The sequence below is a fragment of the Vigna unguiculata genome, unplaced genomic scaffold (assembly GCF_037176805.1).
Source record: "Vigna unguiculata cultivar grain cowpea cultivar isolate G323 ecotype 2 unplaced genomic scaffold, ASM3717680v1 ptg000349l, whole genome shotgun sequence".
Lineage (NCBI taxonomy): Eukaryota > Viridiplantae > Streptophyta > Magnoliopsida > Fabales > Fabaceae > Vigna > Vigna unguiculata.
Window position 1 is genome coordinate 4,171 of NW_028196984.1, and position 23,330 is coordinate 27,500.

Sequence of the window (23,330 nt, forward strand, 5' to 3'; positions counted from 1 at the left end):
TTGGATCGAATAGATCTCATTACTAAGACTATTACTAAAAAAAAAACAATTTGTAACTTTCTATTCGAACATATTCATATTCGATAGAATAATATTAATATTAGTATATTCAGCTAGTCTAAAAAAATGGAGACTTTAGACTAAAAATGAAAATGAATTTGGTATATTTTCTACATTCAGAGGAGTACTTTTATGTTTCTTCTTTACGAATATGATATTTTTTGGGCATTTCTAATAATATCAAGTTTGATTCCTATTTTGGCATTTCTAATTTCTGGAATTTTAGCCCCCATTAGCAAGGGACCGGAAAAACTTTCTAGTTATGAATCCGGAATAGAACCAATAGGCGATGCTTGGTTACAATTTCGAATCCGTTATTATATGTTTGCTCTCATTTTTGTTGTTTTTGATGTTGAAACGGTTTTTCTTTATCCATGGGCAATGAGTTTCGATGTATTAGGGGTATCCGTATTTTTAGAAGCTTTCTTATTCGTGCTTATCCTAATTGTTGGTTCAGTTTATGCATGGCGAAAGGGGGCATTAGAATGGTCTTAATTCTTGACTATTTAGACAATTAGAAAAAAAAATATTGAGACAATTATGAATTCCATTGAGTTTCCCTTACTTGATCAAACAACCCAAAATTCAGTTATTTCAACGACATTAAATGATTTTTCAAATTGGTCAAGATTATCCAGTTTATGGCCGCTTCTTTATGGTACGAGTTGTTGCTTCATTGAATTTGCTTCATTAATAGGATCACGATTCGATTTTGATCGTTATGGACTAGTACCACGATCGAGTCCTAGGCAGGCGGACCTAATTTTAACAGCGGGCACTGTAACTATGAAAATGGCCCCTTCTTTAGTTCGATTATATGAACAAATGCCCGAACCTAAATATGTTATTGCTATGGGAGCCTGTACAATTACGGGGGGGATGTTTAGTACCGATTCTTATAGTACTGTTCGAGGCGTAGATAAGCTAATTCCTGTAGATGTATATTTGCCGGGCTGTCCACCTAAACCGGAGGCCATTATAGATGCTATAACAAAACTTCGTAAGAAAATATCTCGAGAAATATATGAAGATCCAATGAGTTTTCAACGAGAGAATAGATGTTTTACTACCAACCATAAGTTTCATGTTGGATACAGTACTTATACTGACAATTATGGTCAAGAATTTTTCTATCAACCGCCATCTACTTCAGAGATATCGTCTGACACATTTTTTTAAAGTACAATAATAAAAAGCAATTCCTTTTTTAAAAATTTCATCGTATTTTAAAAATTTCATCGTAATAGAAAATACTAATACCAAACTCATAAAAAAAATTTAGGAGAAGCAAAAAATGCAAGGTCGTTTGTCTTCTTGGCTAGTCAAACATGGACTAATTCATAGATCCTTGGGTTTCGATTACCTAGGAATAGAGACTTTACAAATAAAGCCCGAGGATTGGCATTCCATTGCTGTCATTTTATATGTATATGGTTACAATTATCTACGTTCTCAATGTGCCTATGATGTAGCACCCGGAGGACTCTTAGCTAGTGTATATCATTTTACAAGAATAGAGTATGGTATAAATCAACCCGAAGAGGTATGCATAAAAATATTTGTATCAAGAAAAAATCCCAGAATTCCTTCGATTTTTTGGGTTTGGAAAAGTGCGGATTTTCAAGAAAAGGAATCTTATGATATGTTGGGAATCTCTTATGATAGTCATCCGCGTCTAAGACGTATTTTAATGCCCGAAAATTGGATAGGATGGCCTTTGCGTAAAGATTATATTGCTCCAAATTTTTATGAAATACAAGATGCTCACTAAATGATAAAAATAATAAACTAATCCAAACTTCTGCAACCCCAGTCAAAGAATATAAGTACATTCTGTTATAGATCAGACAAAATAATTGATTGACATTAAATCAGGCAGAGTAATGGAAGTTGCATTCAGATATTATTATGTGAGAAATCACAAAATTCAGAAATAATAGAATGAATAATTATAGGGTTTAAAATAGGATGGATAGGAGTTTCTTAAGATTCTAAAACAAAAACAATACTGAGTTCTTATCAGCCAAGCCAATAAAAGAAATAGGATGAACTGCAAAAATTCTTTATCTTTATAATAAACTAATTCTTTATCTTTATAATAAACTATATAACGTGCACATCACCATCAATTATACGGCCACGAAAAAAAAAACACAAAGAAAAGGGCTCGATTCTATTTTGGTAATCCTTCTCAGATGAATTCTTAATATTCTCACTCCACCCCAGAACTTCGACTTTTAGGTCTTTTAACCAACTAATTAAACCACTCGAATATTATGGAAATAGAAACCTTTTTTTGTATCGCAAGAAAAAAAAGGAAAAAAATAGATAAAGAATTCATTATCTATATATCTATATCTATATATATATAGATACTATAGATAAGCGAATATACCTAATAAAAAATTGCATCTATTCTTTAATCATCTAGGAAAAGTATATCTACAGATACCTAAATAGATCAAAGAAATATGTTATGTATCAGAATCTAGAAGAACACAAATTTGTATGAGTATCTATCCCCCATATTCATTAAAATGAATATGGGGGATAGATACTCATACAAATGAATCTTGTGTCAGGAACCAGATTTGAACTGGTGACACGAGGATTTTCAGTCCTCTGCTCTACCAACTGAGCTATCCCGACCATTCTTGAAGCTTAATACTTTGATTTTAAAAGATTTTTAAAATCTATGTTAATGAATCTATATCAACTAAGTAAAAAAAAAGTTTGTAAGTGAGTTTCCGCAGTAATAATTATTTTTTATTGTTAATCGTTAATTACGCATATGAAAATTCCTTGCTAAAAAATAAGATATTAATTTATACATTTCTGATTAAAAAAAATTCTATGTGTTTCACATATATATTTATATCTATTCCAAAACTCGTCCCTTGTCATTATGATAGATAAGAAAATTATGATAGATAGGAAATTGATGAAAATAAAAATTCCAATTTCGTTGGGAAATAATAAATCGAATAAAACACATAAATAAGGACTTCAAGATAGAGAGGATATAGGAAAAAAATTAGAAAATGAAAAAGTATTTTTGGGGATAGAGGGACTTGAACCCTCATGATTTCTTAAGTCGACGGATTTTCCTCTTACTTTCAATTTCATTGTTGTCGGTATTGACATGTAGAATAGGACTCTATCTTTATTCTCATCTGATTTATCAGTTCTTCAAGGGTTTTAGCCGATTATGATGAAGTGAATAATTTCATCAATAAATATTCCATCTTTTCTTCAACTTCGAATTGATTTGATTCACATTTTTCATTTGTGAATATTTTTATCACAAATAGATCTTCAATAATAAAATAAAAAGTAACAAATTGAAAGAGTATTTCAGTATATATATATGTTTCTAAATGTTTATCTTTGATCCATTCCTGTAATTTTGGTGAAAGGATTCTTTTACTAATGCAATAAAAAAAGTCGTCAATTTCGTTTGTTAGAACAGCTTCCATAGAGTCTCTGCACCTATCCCTTTTTTATTATCACTTTCTGAATTTTTATTTGTTTTCAGAAAACAGGATTTGGCTCAGGATTGCCCATTGTGAATTCCAGGGTTTCTCTGAATTTGAAAATTATTACTTGGTAAGTTTCCATACCAAAACTCAATCCAATTAAGTCCGTAGCGTCTACCAATTTCGCCATATCCCCATCTTTTTTTTTATTTGAATCTGATTATAATAGAATGCTTTTTTTTTCATTTCTATTATGAGAATTATGCGGGAACTTTTGAATTCATTAAATACATATTATTTTATTAAATATTAAAAACCCCTTTCTCCAATTTTATAGATTTTATTTCATCTATATTGGATACCTTTATTTGTTTGAATCAGAACTAATTCTAATATCTATATATTAACAATTCAATATACACAGATATAGACCACATATCTACTTATCTTCTATGTACCTACTTATCTTCTTTTTTCATACAATTTAGAATACTCGAATGGTCGATTCTTTTTTTTTTTTTGTTTTTGCTTAAAAAAAAAAAGAAAATAAACAATCCATTTATTCATATACAATTTATATAACTAAAACGAATCTAGTGGCTAAAAAAAACCATTCTTTTAATTGAATATAATATAGAATTAGACATTTACTTAGAAATATGGAATTCCTTAATAAATATTTACTAAAATTTATATTTATTCAAATTTACTTTAAGTACTAATAAATAATCTTTTTGAAAGAAATCAATTTAATAATATATATCTAGAATAGTAGATCGAAATAAATTATATTAAATAAATTATATTAATATAATATTAATTATTATCTTGCACTTTATGTTATCAGATAAAATAAATAATAGAAATAATAAAAATTGGGTTTGATTTTCTATATTTTCTTTCTCTATTTTTGATGTTTGTATTAATTTGAATTTTGTTATAAATAACTAAAAATTGATAACTAAGATCCCATTCAATTCTTCTGCATATGTATATTTCGTTTACATTAGCCGGTTTAGCTCAGAGGTTAGAGCATCGCATTTGTAATGCGATGGTCATCGGTTCGAATCCGATAACCGGCTTTTCTCTATTTGTTTTTTACATAATTGATAATATCTTTTTTAGAAATAAAAAATTGGGAGAGTTCGATCTCTGCGGAAGAAATCAAGAAATTAACCTACTTTTTTGTATTCTTTTATATACAATAAATTCGGATATTGATAAAATTCATCTAATTCTTCTTTGTACTATAAAACTTTAGTAGATTTCGCTTCATTTAGAATTCTATAATATTTTTCATTTCGTTTAGTTTTCATTTCGATTTATAAGATTTTTCATTTTAAAAAAGGAGTTTTTATGTCACGTTACAGAGGACCTCGTTTCAAAAAAAATACGTCGTCTAGGATATTTACCAGGACTTACTAGTAAAAGGCCAACAGTCAAAAACGAATTTCGAAATCAATTGCGCTTCAGTAAAAAATCTCAATATCGTATTCGTTTAGAAGAAAAACAAAAATTGCGTTTTCATTATGGTCTTACAGAACGACAATTGCTTAAATACGTTCGTATCTCCGGAAAAGCTAAAGGATCAACTGGTCAGGTTTTATTACAACTACTTGAAATGCGCTTGGATAACATACTTTTTCGATTGGGTATGGCTGCGACTATTCCTCAAGCCCGCCAATTTATAAACCATAGACATGTTTTAGTTAATGGTCGTATAGTGGATATACCAAGTTATCGTTGTAAACCTCAAGATATTATTACAGCAAAGGATGAACAAAAATCTAAAACTCTTATTCAAAATTATTTTGATTCAGCCCCCCATGAGAAATTGCCAAATCATTTGACTGTTCACCCTTTCCAATATAAAGGTTTAATTAATCAAATAATAGATAATAAATGGGTTGGTTTGAAAATAAATGAATTACTGGTTGTAGAATATTATTCTCGTCAAACTTAAACTTAACTAAAATAACAAGAGTTTTTTTTACAAGGATTTTCTGCTATTCATATATCATAGACATGGATATGCGAAAATTTTTATTCCTTGCCCACCCGTTATCCACTATTTTTTGTATTACCGAAAAATGAGGAATATAAAGTTGTCCATATCAACAAACAAATTTGAAATATGAAATAATGGTATGCATTGGGATGAGTAATATTGATGAATTTGGTAAAGATTCGGAAAGAGAGGGATTCGAACCCCCGGTAAACAAAAAGCCTACATAGCAGTTCCAATGCTACGCCTTGAACCACTCGGCCATCTCTCCTATATAATGATGCCCAGAAACCGGTTGAATGTTGAATAGTGAATCAATCCTATTTTTCATAAATGCATAAAACCTATTCAAACTATAAAAATACAAAGTAAAATTAAAAAAAAACCTCCTACAAGGTCTTAGGATAAACAAATTTGATTGATGAGTTCATTTTTACGTTATTTCGCACTGTATTATAATTATACAATTCCTTTATTTGTGGGATTGATTTCTCACACCATGATTAATTAAATTATAGAATGGATTTCTACCTATGCCTAGATCTCGGATAAATGAAAATTTTATAGATAAGACCTTTTCAATTGTAGCCAATATCTTATTACGAATAATTCCGACAACTTCAGGAGAAAAAAGGGCATTCACTTATTACAGAGATGGTGTGATTTGATTCCATTTTTTTTGACCGATTTCGGTCAAAAAAAAATGGAATGGAAAAACCCCACGCGTGTTGAAGGTGAAATTTGTAAATAAAAGGATTAATTCCTTCTGTCGTGTATCCTCGATTAATGAAGCCTTATATGCTTGAATTTTAGGTTTCTAGTATTAAGCGAAAGGTTATACCTATACTTATGGGGTTAGGTCAACCCCAAATTACTAGTACTGATAGGCAACATTGGGAAAGAAGCACTACGCTTGGGAATCAAGGACACGAAAACTTTGTATCTATCTATATCCATGGCTTATCGAGATTGGGACTAACAGGAATGGTTGGGACAATAAATATCCATCTCGTTCATATTTTGGATACCCATAGAACCATCGAAGATTATTGAGGTGACTAATTCCAGGAAATTAAGCAGCGTAGAGGACAAAGAAATTGTTGAAGTTCTTATTTTTTTTTATCAAGTACCTACATACTTAATGTTAAGAAATAATTTTTGACAGGAAGGTTGGCTAGAGATTTATTGTAAAAACACTAGCTCTGTTCAGTTGAGAATGAGAATACTGGAATATTTTTTGATTTGATGGATTTTTCTCATTACACACATAAGGGGGGAGCCGTATGAGATGAAAATCTCACGTACAGTTCTGGAGCGGAGATTCTTTGAACCGAATGACGACCGTAACGGATGTCAGCTCAATCTGAAGGAAATTATGCAGAAGCTTTACAGAATTATTATGAGGCTATGCGACTGGAAATTGATCCCTATGATCGAAGTTATATACTTTATAACATAGGCCTTATTCACACAAGTAACGGAGAACATACTAAAGCTTTGGAATATTATTTTCGGGCGCTCGAACGAAACCCATTTTTACCCCAAGCTTTTAATAATATGGCCGTGATCTGTCATTACGTGCGACTATCTCCACTATAGAAAGAAAAAAGAAAAGAACAAGCAAATCCACAAATTTTAATATAAGAAATATAGAAATATAAATAATTATAAATAAGAAAGGCTTTCTACATATATATATCGTTCAAAACAACGATTTTTATCAGCTGTAGCAAAGAAACTTCATAGAAGTAAAAATATGAAGAAATCGATATGTCTAGATACCCTCTTTTTCTATGGATAAAAGATCTAATTGATAAAGGAAGCATCGTAAGGATCAATTAACACGGTTTTCAATCGATATAATAAAAACTGCTTCCTTATCTCATGATAAATAAAGAAGTCAGGAATCCACTTATGTAATAAAAAGGATCCCCTGGTATTTTGAGCAGCGGTGTAGTATCAAATCCCAAAGATAGAAAGTATTTTCTCTTTACTTATAAGAACTTATAAGATAAGAAAGAAAAAACTTTTACCAAGATTCTATAGAAATGAATCTATCATATATTTTTGTATATGATATATAAAATCGAGATAGTTACCTTTCAGAAAATTAGAATTAGGGCGTTAATGCCAATGCTTGATTCCCTTTTCTGAAGGTAGGAGAAAAGATAAAACTAAAAAAAAAGATGAAATTCTTTGAAATTCTTTATTTATTAGTAAAAATGAAAGTTTGAAACTCATATTAATAATTTCTTTTTTTCTTTTAGTTAACTTCAAGATAATAGAACAAAAAAAGAATTGACTACTGAGCCGTATGAGTCAGGAAATTCTCAAGTACGGTTCTAAGGAAAGGAATTGACTCACCTATTTCGACCGAGGAGAACAGGCCATTCGGCAGGGAGACTCAGAAGTTGCGGAGTCTTGGTTTAATCAAGCCGCTGAATATTGGAAACAAGCTATAGCTCTCACCCCCGGTAATTATATTGCAGCACAGAATTGGTTGAAGATCACAGGGCGTTTTGAATAAGAACACTCTGTTTCTTTTTTTTCTTATATATTTATCTATCTATATAAAGATATAGATAGATAAATATATATTGTTATAAATTCTTGTTTCTTGTCCCTATCAAATTCAAAAATCATTTCTATAGGAACGACCAATCACATAATTTAAATATATCCCTTCTAATTTTGTTCGATTTTGTCTAGTATTTCATAGAAATAAACGAGATGTGGATACAGTAGATAATTTTCTCCTTTTTTCTGTTATTTAAACTAATATTCAATCAAATTAAGAAAAGAGACCTTCAAAAAAAGAAATAAAATATAGGTATATTGCCTAATAATGAATGCTAATGCCTGCTCAATTTGAAATAGAGTACATACTTATACTTTATCTAAAAAAAAAAATAAAATCTAAGGAATAGAATTAGAATAAAATCTGAATACATTTGATTAGGCTGCACGAAAAATTATTGAACTTCCATTCAGAGTTCCCAAAAAGGTCTTAGAAGATTAAAATAGGTCCGTTGAGCGCCTCACTCTTATGTCATAATAGATTCGAACACTTGCCCCGAATTGACTTCGAGATCATAATTGTTCTAGTGAAAAACTAAAGAAATGAAATTTACTAAGATATCCAATACATGAGAGATAGGAGAGAACAAAACTCAATAGAAACATCTCTAATAAGTTCACTAATTCTGTTTTATGTTGGCAGGTCTCTTTGTATGTGTTGTCTGGAAAGAGGAGGACTCAATGATTATTCGTTCACCGGAACCAGAAGTTAAAATTTTGGTAGATAGGGATCCTATAAAAACTTCTTTTGAGGAATGGGCAAAACCTGGTCATTTCTCAAGAACAATAGCTAAGGGACCAGATACTACTACTTGGATCTGGAACCTACATGCTGACGCTCATGATTTTGATAGCCATACTAATGATTTAGAGGAGATTTCCCGAAAAGTTTTTAGTGCGCATTTTGGCCAACTCTCTATCATCTTTCTTTGGCTGAGTGGCATGTATTTTCATGGTGCTCGTTTTTCCAATTATGAGGCATGGTTAAGTGATCCTACTCACATTAGGCCTAGTGCTCAGGTGGTTTGGCCAATAGTGGGTCAAGAAATATTGAATGGTGATGTAGGGGGGGGGTTCCGAGGAATACAAATAACCTCTGGTTTTTTTCAGATTTGGAGAGCATCTGGAATAACTAATGAATTACAACTCTATTGTACTGCAATTGGTGCATTGGTCTTTGCAGCCTTAATGCTTTTTGCTGGTTGGTTTCATTATCACAAAGCTGCTCCAAAATTGGCTTGGTTCCAAGATGTAGAATCTATGTTGAATCACCATTTGACAGGGCTCCTAGGGTTGGGGTCTCTTTCTTGGGCAGGACATCAAATACATGTATCTTTACCGATTAACCAATTTCTAAATGCTGCAGTAGATCCCAAAGAGATACCACTTCCTCATGAATTTATCCTAAATCGGGATCTTTTGGCTCAACTTTATCCGAGTTTTTCCGAGGGAGCAACCCCATTTTTTACCTTGAATTGGTCAAAATACGGAGAATTTCTTACTTTTCGTGGAGGATTAGATCCAGTAACTGGAGGTTTATGGCTGACCGATATTATACACCATCATTTAGCTATTGCAATTCTTTTCTTGATAGCGGGTCACATGTATAGGACCAACTGGGGTATTGGTCACAATATAAAAGACATTTTAGAGGCACATAAAGGTCCATTTACAGGCCAGGGTCATAAAGGTATATATGAGATTCTAACAACGTCATGGCATGCTCAATTATCTATTAATCTAGCTATGTTAGGCTCTTTGACCATTGTTGTAGCTCACCATATGTATTCTATGCCTCCTTATCCATACCTAGCTACTGACTATGGTACACAACTGTCATTGTTTACACATCACATGTGGATTGGTGGATTTCTCATAGTCGGTGCTGCTGCGCATGCAGCGATTTTTATGGTAAGAGATTATGATCCGACTATTCGATACAACGATCTATTAGATCGTGTCCTTAGACATCGTGATTCAATCATATCACATCTTAACTGGGTATGTATCTTTTTAGGTTTTCACAGTTTTGGTTTGTATATTCATAATGATACCATGAGCGCATTAGGGCGCCCTCAAGATATGTTTTCAGATACTGCTATACAATTACAGCCGATCTTTGCTCAATGGATACAAAATACCCACGCTTTAGCACCTGGCACAACAGCCCCAGGTGCAGCAACAAGTACCAGTTTGACTTGGGGAGGTGAAAATTTAGTAGCAGTGGGCGGTAAAGTTGCTTTGTTACCTATTCCTTTAGGAACTGCGGATTTTTTGGTCCATCATATTCATGCATTTACAATTCATGTAACAGTATTGATACTCTTAAAGGGTGTTCTATTTGCTCGTAGTTCACGATTGATACCGGATAAAGCAAATCTAGGTTTTCGTTTCCCTTGTGATGGACCTGGAAGAGGGGGGACATGCCAAGTATCCGCTTGGGATCATGTCTTCTTAGGACTATTTTGGATGTACAATTCAATTTCCGTAGTTATATTCCATTTCAGTTGGAAAATGCAGTCAGATGTTTGGGGTAGTATAAGTGATCAAGGGATAGTAACTCATATCACAGGAGGAAATTTTGCGCAGAGTTCCATTACCATTAATGGGTGGCTTCGTGATTTCTTATGGGCGCAGGCATCCCAGGTAATTCAGTCTTATGGTTCTTCATTATCTGCATATGGTCTTTTTTTCTTGGGTGCACATTTTGTATGGGCTTTTAGTTTAATGTTTCTATTCAGCGGGCGTGGTTATTGGCAAGAACTTATTGAATCCATTGTTTGGGCTCATAATAAATTAAAAGTTGCTCCTGCTACTCAGCCCAGAGCCTTGAGCATTGTACAAGGACGTGCTGTAGGAGTAACACATTACCTTCTAGGTGGAATTGCCACAACATGGGCATTCTTCTTAGCAAGAATTATTGCAGTAGGATAATAGCTAGGAGGATTTGAAAATCATTATGGCATTAAGATTTCCAAGCTTTAGTCAAGGCTTAGCTCAAGACCCCACTACTCGTCGTATTTGGTTTGGTATTGCTACCGCACATGACTTCGAAAGTCATGATGATATTACTGAGGAACGTCTTTATCAGAATATTTTTGCTTCTCATTTCGGGCAATTAGCAATCATTTTTCTGTGGACTTCCGGGAATCTCTTTCATGTAGCTTGGCAAGGTAATTTTGAGACATGGGTACAGGATCCTTTACATGTAAGACCTATTGCTCATGCAATTTGGGATCCTCATTTTGGTCAACCAGCTGTAGAAGCTTTTACTCGAGGGGGTGCTCTAGGTCCTGTTAATATAGCCTATTCTGGTGTTTATCAGTGGTGGTATACAATCGGTTTACGTACTAATGGGGATCTTTATACTGGAGCTATTTTTCTATTAATACTTTCTATTATATCTTTAATAGCAGGTTGGTTACACCTACAACCAAAATGGAAACCGAGTGTTTCGTGGTTTAAAAATGCCGAATCCCGCCTCAATCATCATTTGTCAGGACTATTCGGAGTAAGTTCCTTGGCTTGGACAGGGCATTTAGTTCATGTTGCTATTCCGGGGTCCAGGGGGGAATCCGTTCGATGGAACAATTTATTAGATATCTTGCCGCACCCCGAGGGATTAGGTCCATTTTTTACAGGTCAGTGGAATCTTTATGCTCAAAACCCAGATTCCAATAATCATATATTTGGTACCCCTCAAGGAGCAGGAACTGCTATTCTAACACTTCTCGGAGGATTTCATCCGCAAACTCAAAGTTTATGGTTAACTGATATTGCACACCATCATTTGGCTATTGCGTTTATTTTTCTAGTTGCTGGCCATATGTATAGAACTAATTTCGGGATTGGTCACAGTATTAAAGATCTTTTAGAAGCACATACTCCTCCGGGGGGTAGATTGGGGCGTGGGCATAAGGGTCTTTATGATACAATCAATAATTCAATTCATTTTCAATTAGGTCTTGCTCTAGCCTCTTTAGGGGTTATTACTTCCTTGGTAGCACAACACATGTACTCTTTACCTGCTTATGCGTTTATAGCGCAAGACTTTACTACTCAAGCTGCCTTATATACTCATCATCAATATATAGCAGGCTTCATTATGACAGGGGCTTTTGCTCATGGAGCTATCTTTTTTATTAGAGATTATAATCCAGAGCAGAATCAAGATAATGTCTTGGCAAGAATGTTAGACCATAAAGAAGCTATCATATCCCACTTAAGTTGGGCTAGCCTCTTTCTGGGGTTCCATACTCTGGGACTTTATGTCCATAACGATGTCATGCTTGCTTTTGGTACTCCGGAGAAACAAATTTTGATTGAACCTATATTTGCCCAATGGATACAATCTGCTCATGGTAAAACTTCCTATGGGTTCGATATACTTTTATCTTCAACGAACAGTCCGGCGTTCAATGCGGGACGAAGCATATGGTTGCCTGGTTGGTTAAACGCTGTAAATGAGAATAGTAATTCTCTATTCTTAACAATAGGGCCTGGAGACTTCTTGGTTCATCATGCTATTGCTCTTGGTTTACATACAACTACTTTGATTTTAGTAAAAGGTGCTTTGGATGCGCGTGGTTCTAAGTTAATGCCTGATAAAAAAGATTTTGGTTATAGTTTTCCTTGTGATGGCCCGGGACGAGGCGGAACTTGTGATATTTCCGCTTGGGACGCATTTTATTTGGCAGTTTTCTGGATGTTAAATACCATTGGATGGGTTACTTTTTATTGGCATTGGAAACACATTACACTATGGCAGGGTAATATTTCACAGTTTAATGAATCTTCTACCTATTTGATGGGATGGTTAAGAGATTATCTATGGTTGAACTCTTCACAACTTATCAATGGATATAACCCTTTTGGTATGAATAGTTTATCAGTCTGGGCATGGATGTTCTTGTTTGGACATCTTGTTTGGGCTACTGGATTTATGTTCTTAATTTCTTGGCGCGGATATTGGCAGGAATTGATTGAAACTTTGGCATGGGCTCATGAACGTACACCTTTGGCTAATTTGATTCGATGGAGAGATAAACCAGTGGCTCTTTCCATTGTGCAAGCAAGATTGGTTGGACTAGCCCACTTTTCCGTAGGTTATATATTTACTTATGCAGCCTTCTTAATTGCCTCTACATCGGGCAAATTCGGTTAATTGAATTCTTTATTATATATATCTGGCAAGAATCTCATTTCCTTCTATAGGGAAGAGAAGCCACTTATACATCTAGGATCCGACTTCTATCATTGATGCTAATAGCAAATTAACCATTATGGCAAGGAAAAGTGTTATTCAGAGGGAAAAGAAGAGACAAAAATTGGAACAGAAATATCATTTGATTCGCCGATCCTCAAAAAAAGAAATAAGCAAAGTTCCGTCGTTAAGTGAGAAATGGGAAATTCATGGAAAATTAGAATCACTACCGCGTAATAGTGCACCTATACGTCTTCATCGACGTTGTTTTTCGACCGGAAGACCGAGAGCTAATTATCGAGACTTTGGATTATCTGGACACATACTTCGGGAAATGGTTCATGCATGTTTCTTGCCGGGTGCAACAAGATCCAGTTGGTAAGGATTTCCAATTATCTTCATTTTTTTCATTTTATTATCAGCGATCATAGGAGGGTCCCTTTACCGTTATGTATAAATGGTTTATTCTATTTATATAGATATGGTAAAGGGACGCATTCCATCTTTGTTTTTGTTCATTAGTTATCAATTCTTTTCTTTATCGCGGAGTAGAGCAACTTGGTAGCTCGCAAGGCTCATAACCTTGAGGTTACGGGTTCAAATCCCGTCTCCGCAACTTTTTGAATTTGATAAAAAAACAAGGTTTCAAGAAGAAGGGCATTATACGCAGTAAATTCTATGGCATTTTTCATACTATGACTATTAAATACATAGGGCGGATAGCGGGAATCGAACCCGCGTCTTCTCCTTGGCAAAGAGAAATTTTACCATTCGACTATATCCGCGTTTTCATTGTACTTGATATGCGATTCTATTTATACAGAGATGGGCCTGATATTCTATATAGGGATATAGGGATAATGAAAAAGAAATTTAGATAATAGATATTGTCTCCCAAATAAAATATTTTCTATTACTATTCATTTTTATCAAGAATTCCCATTTCTATTATTACATTTCTATTATTATATATGGTTTTTTTCTATATATCTATATAATTGAATTGAAATTATCATTCTATCGAATATTTTGATTTACTTTTTTCTTAAAAAAGTAAGTTCCTATTAATAAAAAATTATATTTATCTATATAGAGATACAGATAGATATTCTATATTATTAAATACTAGACGACGTATAAATAGATTTATAGTATTTCATTTGAATATTCTATTCATATCATATTAATATGAATAGAATATTCAAATGAAATTCAAATTTTTATAGTTCATTTTTTCTATTTTATTTCTTTTAGTTTCACAATGTACCACCATATAAGTATAAGATATAAGATTTTTCCAATAGAAGAAGTTTACTCCCCCTTAGAATGTAATGTGTTATAGTTTTCTTTTTTTTTTTTAGGAACTGATCTATTCCCTTTATGGCTGACAATCCGAAAGAATTCTGAGGGAGGGGTCATTTCATTTTTAATCTAGAATAAAAAGAACTTCAAGAAATGAGAGAATTAAGAATACCCACTAGAAACACTAATCCAATCCATAATGATGTACCGGAAAATAGAACATTTTTGTTATTTGACCAACCTTCAGGAGAAGCAAATACAACAGGTACACTAATCAATAAAATAAATGAAATAGCAATTAATGCAAAAACAGCTAATTGGAAAGCAATAGTCATGTTTCTAATCCTCCAATTTACCAACAAAAGAACTTTACCATTTGATCCCTCAACCCCTGGATGCCTTTCTTAATATTCATTGAAAAAAAAATTTGTAAATGGAAAAACGCAGAAGGGTTTTATCATGAATTCATTGATTTTGTTTATTATCAACCCTTTTGAGGCTTGGATCGAGGATAGTTTTTTTACTTCACAAAAAGGCATGCTGGATTTTGTACCTATATACATACCGATAGAAAACTAAACCAATAAATTCACATTGAATATCTTTCCTATGGGTCGATAAAAGGGTATCAATTCAAATACTCATGGTCTACTCAGTGGAATAAAGATAAAAAAATATATATATTAGCTTTTGGAGAGATGGCTGAGTGGTTGATAGCCCCGGTCTTGAAAACCGGTATAGTTTGAAACAAAGAATTATCGAGGGTTCGAATCCCTCTCTCTCCTTTTTCTCGATGAATAGATTTGTTTATTTTCTTAGTTTCTATCGAATCTTTTTTTCGGACTGGGCTATATATCCTCAACATCCCGAAAAAAAGATTCGATAGAAACTAAGAAAATAGGAAAATAAATTCTTCTTTACGACTCGCTCTACTCAACCAAATATTTATAGTAAAAAAAAGGGATTTCTACTTCATTGGATCTCACGTCTCAATTAAGAGGAGTCATGGAAAGAACAGGTTCAAAATCGCGATCAATTCCTTTTTCAAATCCTGCGGCAGCTGCGCGAGCTCTTCCCGCGTGCCATAAATGGCCTACAAATAGAAAGAATCCTAGAACAAAATGAGAAGTAGCTAACCAACTTCTAGGAGAAACATAATTGACTGCATTAATCTCTGTAGCTACGCCACCCACGGAATTTAATGAACCTAAAGGAGCATGAGTCATATATTCCGCAGAACGACGTTCTTGCCAAGGCTGTATATCTTTTTTCAGTCTACTCAAGTCTAAACCATTAGGACCCCTTAGAGGTTCTAACCAAGGAGCACGCAAATCCCAAAAACGCATAGTTTCTCCGCCAAAAATAACTTCTCCAGTCGGGGAACGCATTAGATATTTACCTAAACCTGTAGGTCCTTGAGCAGATCCTACATTAGCCCCAAGACGTTGGTCTCTAACTAGAAAAGTAAATGCTTGAGCTTGAGAAGCTTCTGGACCAGTGGGCCCATAAAACTCACTAGGATAAGCGGTATTATTAAACCAGACAAAGCAACAAGCAATAAAACCAAAAACAGATAAAGCACCTAAACTATAAGATAAGTAAGCTTCTCCAGACCATACAAGTGCACGCCGAGCCCATGCAAAGGGTTTGGTTAAGATATGCCAGATTCCACCAAGTATACAAATGGAACCCAACCATACATGCCCTCCAATAATATCTTCCAAATCGTCCACACTAACAATCCACCCTTCGCCCCCAAAAGGCGATTTTAATAAATATCCAAATAGAATACTTGGACTAAGGGTCAAATTGGTTATTTTTCTTACATCTCCCCCCCCCGGAGCCCATGTATCATATATACCTCCAAAATAAAGAGCCTTGAATACTAGAAGAAAAGCACCTATACCTAACAAGATTAAGTGAATACCCAAAATTGTAGTCATTTTATTTCTATCTTTCCATACATAACCGAAGAACGGAAAAGATTCTTCAAGAGTCTCAGGTCCCAGAAGTGCATGATAAATACCGCCAAAGCCCAATACTGCAGAGGAAATTAAGTGAAGTACTCCAGACACAAAGTATGGAAAAGTGTCTATAACTTCCCCCCCAGGACCTACTCCCCAACCTAGAGTAGCTAGGTGGGGAAGCAAAATTAAACCTTGTTCATACATGGGCTTCTCGGGTACGAAATGAGCCACTTCAAAAAGGTTCATTGCTCCGGCCCAGAATACTATTAATCCAGCATGGGCTACATGGGCCCCTAATAGTTTACCAGATAAATTGATAAGTCGGGCATTCCCGGCCCACCAAGCGAAACCGGTAGTTTCCTGGTCACGACCAGTTAAAGCTAAAGTTCCATTAAAGAGCGTTTCCACGTGGTAGAACCTCCTCAGGGAATATAAGGTTTTCATGAGGCTGATCTTGAGCTGCCATCCACGCACGAATACCTTCGTTTAAGAGAATATTTTTTGTGTAGAAAGTCTCAAATTCAGGATCTTCCGCTGCGCGGATTTCTTGAGAAACGAAGTCATAAGCACGTAGGTTCAGGGCCAAACCGACTACCCCAAGAGCACTCATCCATAAACCAGTTACTGGTACAAATAACATAAAGAAATGTAACCAACGTTTATTGGAAAAAGCAACCCCAAAGATTTGGGACCAAAAGCGATTAGCAGTAACCATTGAATAAGTTTCTTCAGCTTGGGTTGGGTTAAAAGCACGGAATGTATTTGCGCCATCACCATCTTCAAATAAAGTATTTTCTACGGTTGCACCATGAATAGCGCATAGTAGTGCAGCGCCCAATACACCAGCAACTCCCATCATATGAAATGGGTTTAATGTCCAATTATGAAATCCTTGGAAAAAGAGGATGAATCGAAATATAGCTGCTACACCAAAACTTGGAGCAAAGAACCAACCAGACTGACCCAGTGGATAAATAAGGAATACAGAAACAAAAACAGCAATTGGACCTGAGAATGCGATTGCATTATAAGGTCGCAATTGAACAGATCGAGCAAGTTCAAATTGACGTAACATGAAACCTATTAATCCGAAAGCACCGTGGAGAGCAACAAAAGTCCACAGACCGCCTAACTGACACCAACGGGTAAAATCTCCCTGTGCTTCAGGACCCCACAGTAACAACAAAGAGTGTGCTAAACTATTAGCGGGAGTGGAAACTGCAGCGGTTAAGAAGTTGCAGCCTTCTAAATAAGAACTTGCCAAGCCGTGAGTATACCATGAAGTTACAAAGGTCGTACCTGTAAACCAACCCCCCAAGGCGAAATAGGCGCAAGGAAAGAGTAATAGACCGGACCAACCCACAAAAACGAAACGGTCCCTCCGCAACCAGTCATCCATAATATCAAATAAATCATTTTCATCTTTGGTAAATTTACCAAGAGCTATAGTCATAGCGATCCTCCTATTCAACTACTTCAACCATTTCCCAACACCTCATAGAGCATTTTCAGAGATGGGACGGACCTTGATCATTTATCTCTATTCATTTCTCTCTCTATATATATATAGAATATATAAGTATACTTTCCCTTGTTTTCTAATCGGTTTCGAATAAAAAATCATTTATGGGTCTATTGATATCTAGGGCAAATCCATGAACTCGATGTGGTTATTCCTTATCTATTCTTAAAAATCTTCCAAGTCATCAATCATAAAATCTGCTATGACTCCAAAATCCGATAGAAATTTTTTTTTCAGAACTGTTCAAGAAACAAATGATCCCCTGTTTCACTTCTTATACCTAGCGGATCTTCAGACATATTTCTCTCCTTTCATCAAAGAAACTTATTCTTGAAGTTTGGTTGTGAATTGACTTCTATTTTGTCTAGGAAACTACTGTAGGATCATAGGTTTTCTAAATTTCTATTTCATTTACAGTTTTTTCTTTAGTATTTCATTTTTTTTTATAAATACAATAATAAAAAGAAAAAACTGTAAATGAAAGTTTTTGTCTCATATATATGAATTGCTGGAAAAATATCGTACACATCGATATGAAAAGAAACTATTTGATATGTGAAGACATAATTTAATGTATTTTTCTATTATTTCTATAAGATTCTATCTAATCTTATAGAAATAATAGAAATTTATGGAAAAAAATATGTTTCATTTTAATTTTAAAAAAACTTGTTTGGTGGAACTTGAAATTCGTATTAAGGCCCTTCTGAGTAAAGAAAAGGCATAACCTTTTTTCTTAGTTCAGAAACAAGAAGATTTCATTGGAAATATTCAGAGATTCTTAGGGAGTCTAAACGAAAAAAGTCTTAAAAAGAAAAAAAATTGTTCGAATTGAATCTTTATCAAATTTGAATATCAGAATAGTAGATATAAATATAATTCAACGGGTTAGGTCCACTTACTTTTTTTTATTTTTCCATTATTGAATTTTACACTTTTTCTTTTTTATTACAAATAGAAACTTTTTCAAAATATCAAGAATCTTTTTATTCTTCCTTCAAATAGAAAGACTATTGCTTTTGAAAAAAAAAGTAAAAAGCCCCTTATCGGATTTGAACCGATGACTTACGCCTTACCATGGCGTTACTCTACCACTGAGTTAAAAGGGCCCTTTTTCTTTCTTTCAATTTCTAAATAAGGAACTAGCATGACTAGTACATATATTTGTTACTGTGTATACTTATTCTATAAATTTATATAAATTATTTCTATAAATTTATATAAATTATATAAATTAAATGATATAAATGGGATTAGAATACATGTACATCAATATCTATTATTTGTATAATGACTCATCAAAGAACAAAAAATTGGATTTACCTAGTGAATAGAATATAGTTAAAAAAAAGAATTGATTAAGATTGGATTTGATCCATATCAAATATATTATTTCAAAATGGATTCTTGAAGTCATTCTAATCATAACACTAAATTCTTTTTATTGATACATAAATGTACTCACAAAATAAAATATTTCATCGAAACATTGATAAAATCGAATCATTGATAAAATGGATTCAATATGTTCTGTCCCTAAACCAAATTTTTATTTTTTTATTGAAAAATTCTATTTTCCAAAGTTTTTTTTCTTAGTATTAGATATAAATCTACCTATCGAATCTTAGTATTAGTAATAAATGATAGAAATGAAGTTTTAACCTCTCGTCCTTTGCAACAAACGAATCATTCCTGTGAAGAATTTTCTCTTTATTGGAACATTACTTCTTTTTTTTTCTTATTATGACTGGAATAAAAAAATTTAGAAATATAAATGATTAATAAAAAATTTCTATGGAATTATGAAAGAACGAAAAATATTTTTTTTTATCGAATCATATCATTATATTGACAATTGCAAAAAACTGTTCATACTATGAACGTAGTATAATGGCGGTCGGGCAAGTATGCCCCCATCGTCTAGTGGTTCAGGACATCTCTCTTTCAAGGAGGCAGCGGGGATTCGACTTCCCCTGGGGGTAGGGTGTTACGAAAGGAAGTTGATCAAAAATTTTCAATAAAAACTGAAATGTATTCTTCCTATTGTGCTGGGTCGATGCCCGAGCGGTTAATGGGGACGGACTGTAAATTCGTTGGCAATATGTCTACGCTGGTTCAAATCCAGCTCGGCCCAAGAATTTGCCGATCCACTATGAAATTCTATAACCCATTTATAGTTCTCTGGAAATGACTGATGTGCTATGATACGGAAGAATCAAAATATTAAACATATCTAAGGTTATTTCTTTTTTTTCTGTATTCCATATTTCTTTCCACAAATTCAAAATCTTGTTAATAATCGGTATTCATGTCAAGATCTGTAAGTAGAAAATATAAGGAAAAATTGAAAAAAAAAATATTTTTTTTTCATTGATTCAATTTTCAATCGATTTGTTAATAGAATAAGAATAAGAAACGGATTACGAGTAATTTGTGTCGATCTCACTAAAGTGGATATCGATATACATATCAATATATAAAAAAATGCGCTTTTTTCATTTACAACAAAAAGGTTCGAATCCGAAATAGAAAAAGAAAAGGTTTGACAGAAACGGTCCGTAAAAATATTTATACAGTACACCCCTTTCCCTGGGATTGTAGTTCAATTGGTCAGAGCACCGCCCTGTCAAGGCGGAAGCTGCGGGTTCGAGCCCCGTCAATCCCGTTGGATATAAATCCAAAAAAATAAAAAATAAATTCCTTTTTTGTGTATTTGTAGGGAATCAAATTGATAAACAAAATTTTATTTGGGGCCCCCCCCTGCTTTTTCATTTGTTTCGCCGAAAAAGGAAGGAAAGGGATTTTGGACTTTCATCAAGAATAAATGTTTTTTTGTTTTATTTAGTATGGATAAAAGATCTTCCTATGTTATACTATTTCATGAGTTGATTTGATAGCTCAGATTTTGTGATTCATGATATTGATCCGATTTGATATCATTGAAATCCAATTTATACCATTGTTGAAAGATTGAACATTTCTATGGGATTAAATCCCGAATTTTTTTTTTAGAAATTTAAGAGAAATAGAACATAATAAAGATTATGGAAGTAAATATTCTCGCATTTATTGCTACTGCACTGTTTATTCTAGTTCCTACTGCTTTTTTACTTATAATTTATGTAAAAACGGTAAGTAAAAGTGACTAATTTCACTGAAATATGATTTCTTCATTTTTATGAATGATTTAAAAAAATGATCGTACAATCAGCGTAATCCAGATAGTAGAAATCAATTTGATTTCTACTATCTGAGAATTGCGTCCAATTTTTTTTTTCAGATTCTTTTTACAAACAATTCCGGTATCTTAGGAAAAAAAGGGGGTAAAAAAACAGGAATGGTTATTACACGGTCCGCCATTTTCCATATATATATATATCTATATAACCAGGTTAAGCGTCAGTTCATCGAAATAGAAATTTTAAGAAAAATTTGATTGGAATAGGAATCCATTTCTTCTTCTTTTTGATTCCCTTGTTTTTCTCAAAATAGGAATATGGGAATAATGAAAATATTTGTTTGATTGAAAGAGTATTTTCAATTCCTATAAGATACATAGAATACATTACACTACTAAAATATAATAGAATCAAGATAGATTTTCTATTTGAACTCAATTAATTAGTATTAGTTTAAATGAAATATTTTCATTCAATAGTTTCGAAATTCAAAAATTCAGGTAGAAATCAACAAGGTTACTTGGATCCCTTAACTCAATTTTTAGTATCCCTATAGCCCACTTCTTCCCCATACTACGAGGGAAAGGGAAAATGAAAAAACTACCATTAAAGCAGCCCAAGCAATACTTACTATATCCATGTAAATTTTGTCTCCTATCTCTATAAATATGAAGGAACTATTTCATTATTTTTTCAAATTTTTTATTCTATTCTTTTTTTTGTATTATTCGCTAAAAATACTATACTATAATAGTGGAATTGCTATTACAGAGTCAAAAAAAGGATTCTGGGCTAACATCATTCACGAAAAACAAGAATTCATTCTATTTATTAGTTATTAGAACATCTAAAAAGTTTTTTTTGATTATTTTTAGTAAAATCATAAAACATTAAACATAAAAAAATTATAGGAAGTTATAAGTCAATGAATGTTACTACCAGGTGGGAATATTAAGATTTCTCTTTTATCATTTCCTTAAGGATTTCATAAAAAAAGAATCAAGACAGATTCATTTGCATACTTATACTCTTCTTTCTATTTGAAATAGTCCCTTAAATGTCTCCCAATTCGTTCTCTAAAATAATTAAAAAAACTTTTTTTCTTTTCTATTCGATTTTAGAATCAAAACTTTTTAATTTTATTAGAATATAGAATATGAAAATCTAAAGAATACTTTTTTTGAATATTACGAAAGCGAATTAGCTAAATTAAAGCTATTAAATAGAATTGATCTAAATAAATAATATTGATAAAATGTGGAAGCACTCATAAACTTTAAATTAGTCTGTATAGAAGGTTTTTCTTCTGCCTTTTCTCTACCTAAAAATGGACTTTCCTATCCGACTTATTCTTAATCCAATCTAATAAAAGACCCAGTCAGGAGACAGACACTACAATAGTTGTGTAGTGAACGAACTATCATTTCTAAATTTATGGATTCCTTTTCACTACTAGAATCTTTCCTTGAATTCGAGACAAAAATATTTACAACATTTTTTAAGCTACTGATGCTTATAATTTCGAATCAAACGCAATTCTCAAGACTCCTTTTCCCTCGCTTGCTTCTGTTGGAAAAAAAGTTTTCTAAAAAAACGTAATATAATCTTTCATTTACAGTTTCTTATCGATCAGGCGACACCCGGATTTGAACTGGGGAAAAAGGATTTGCAGTCCCCCGCCTTACCACTCGGCCATGCCGCCAATAAAAATATAGATATGAAGTTTTTGAGAATACTCCCCCCTTTTCTTTCTATTGAAAAATTGAAAAACAATCTTGAGACAAATCGCAACCGTTAACTATTCTTTTATGAATTATTCTTGAATATTTGAATAGAAATTTTTTTTTCTTAATGAGATCAGAAAATAAAAATTGATACATAACCAATCAATATTGCTTTTTTTTTTAACTTTGTTCATTCTAATTATAACAGCAACTTTCAATATATGTAAACCCTAGAATATCAATTTGATCTGTTACACAGATATTATCTAATCGAGTATCTTATCCATATCTATATAGATATAGAATACCAATACT

General features: G+C 33.1%; 8 non-coding genes across 8 annotated transcripts; 3 read left to right on the top strand and 5 right to left on the bottom strand.

The window, feature by feature from the left end:
- Positions 1–2,636: 2,636 nt before the first annotated feature.
- On the bottom strand, positions 2,637–2,709 carry TRNAF-GAA (transfer RNA phenylalanine (anticodon GAA)). Its single transcript has one exon. It is a non-coding gene; the product is annotated as a tRNA-Phe (tRNA).
- Positions 2,710–4,545: 1,836 nt separating this feature from the next.
- Positions 4,546–4,618, top strand: TRNAT-UGU (transfer RNA threonine (anticodon UGU)). Its single transcript has one exon. It is a non-coding gene; the product is annotated as a tRNA-Thr (tRNA).
- A 1,106-nt stretch (positions 4,619–5,724) lies between these two features.
- On the bottom strand, positions 5,725–5,812 carry TRNAS-GGA (transfer RNA serine (anticodon GGA)). The gene has a single exon. It is a non-coding gene; the product is annotated as a tRNA-Ser (tRNA).
- An 8,223-nt stretch (positions 5,813–14,035) lies between these two features.
- Positions 14,036–14,106, bottom strand: TRNAG-GCC (transfer RNA glycine (anticodon GCC)). The gene has a single exon. It is a non-coding gene; the product is annotated as a tRNA-Gly (tRNA).
- Positions 14,107–19,149: 5,043 nt separating this feature from the next.
- Positions 19,150–19,221, bottom strand: TRNAT-GGU (transfer RNA threonine (anticodon GGU)). The gene has a single exon. It is a non-coding gene; the product is annotated as a tRNA-Thr (tRNA).
- A 941-nt stretch (positions 19,222–20,162) lies between these two features.
- TRNAY-GUA (transfer RNA tyrosine (anticodon GUA)) lies at positions 20,163–20,246 on the top strand. The gene has a single exon. It is a non-coding gene; the product is annotated as a tRNA-Tyr (tRNA).
- A 457-nt stretch (positions 20,247–20,703) lies between these two features.
- TRNAD-GUC (transfer RNA aspartic acid (anticodon GUC)) lies at positions 20,704–20,777 on the top strand. Its single transcript has one exon. It is a non-coding gene; the product is annotated as a tRNA-Asp (tRNA).
- A 2,145-nt stretch (positions 20,778–22,922) lies between these two features.
- Positions 22,923–22,993, bottom strand: TRNAC-GCA (transfer RNA cysteine (anticodon GCA)). Its single transcript has one exon. It is a non-coding gene; the product is annotated as a tRNA-Cys (tRNA).
- Positions 22,994–23,330: the final 337 nt, after the last annotated feature.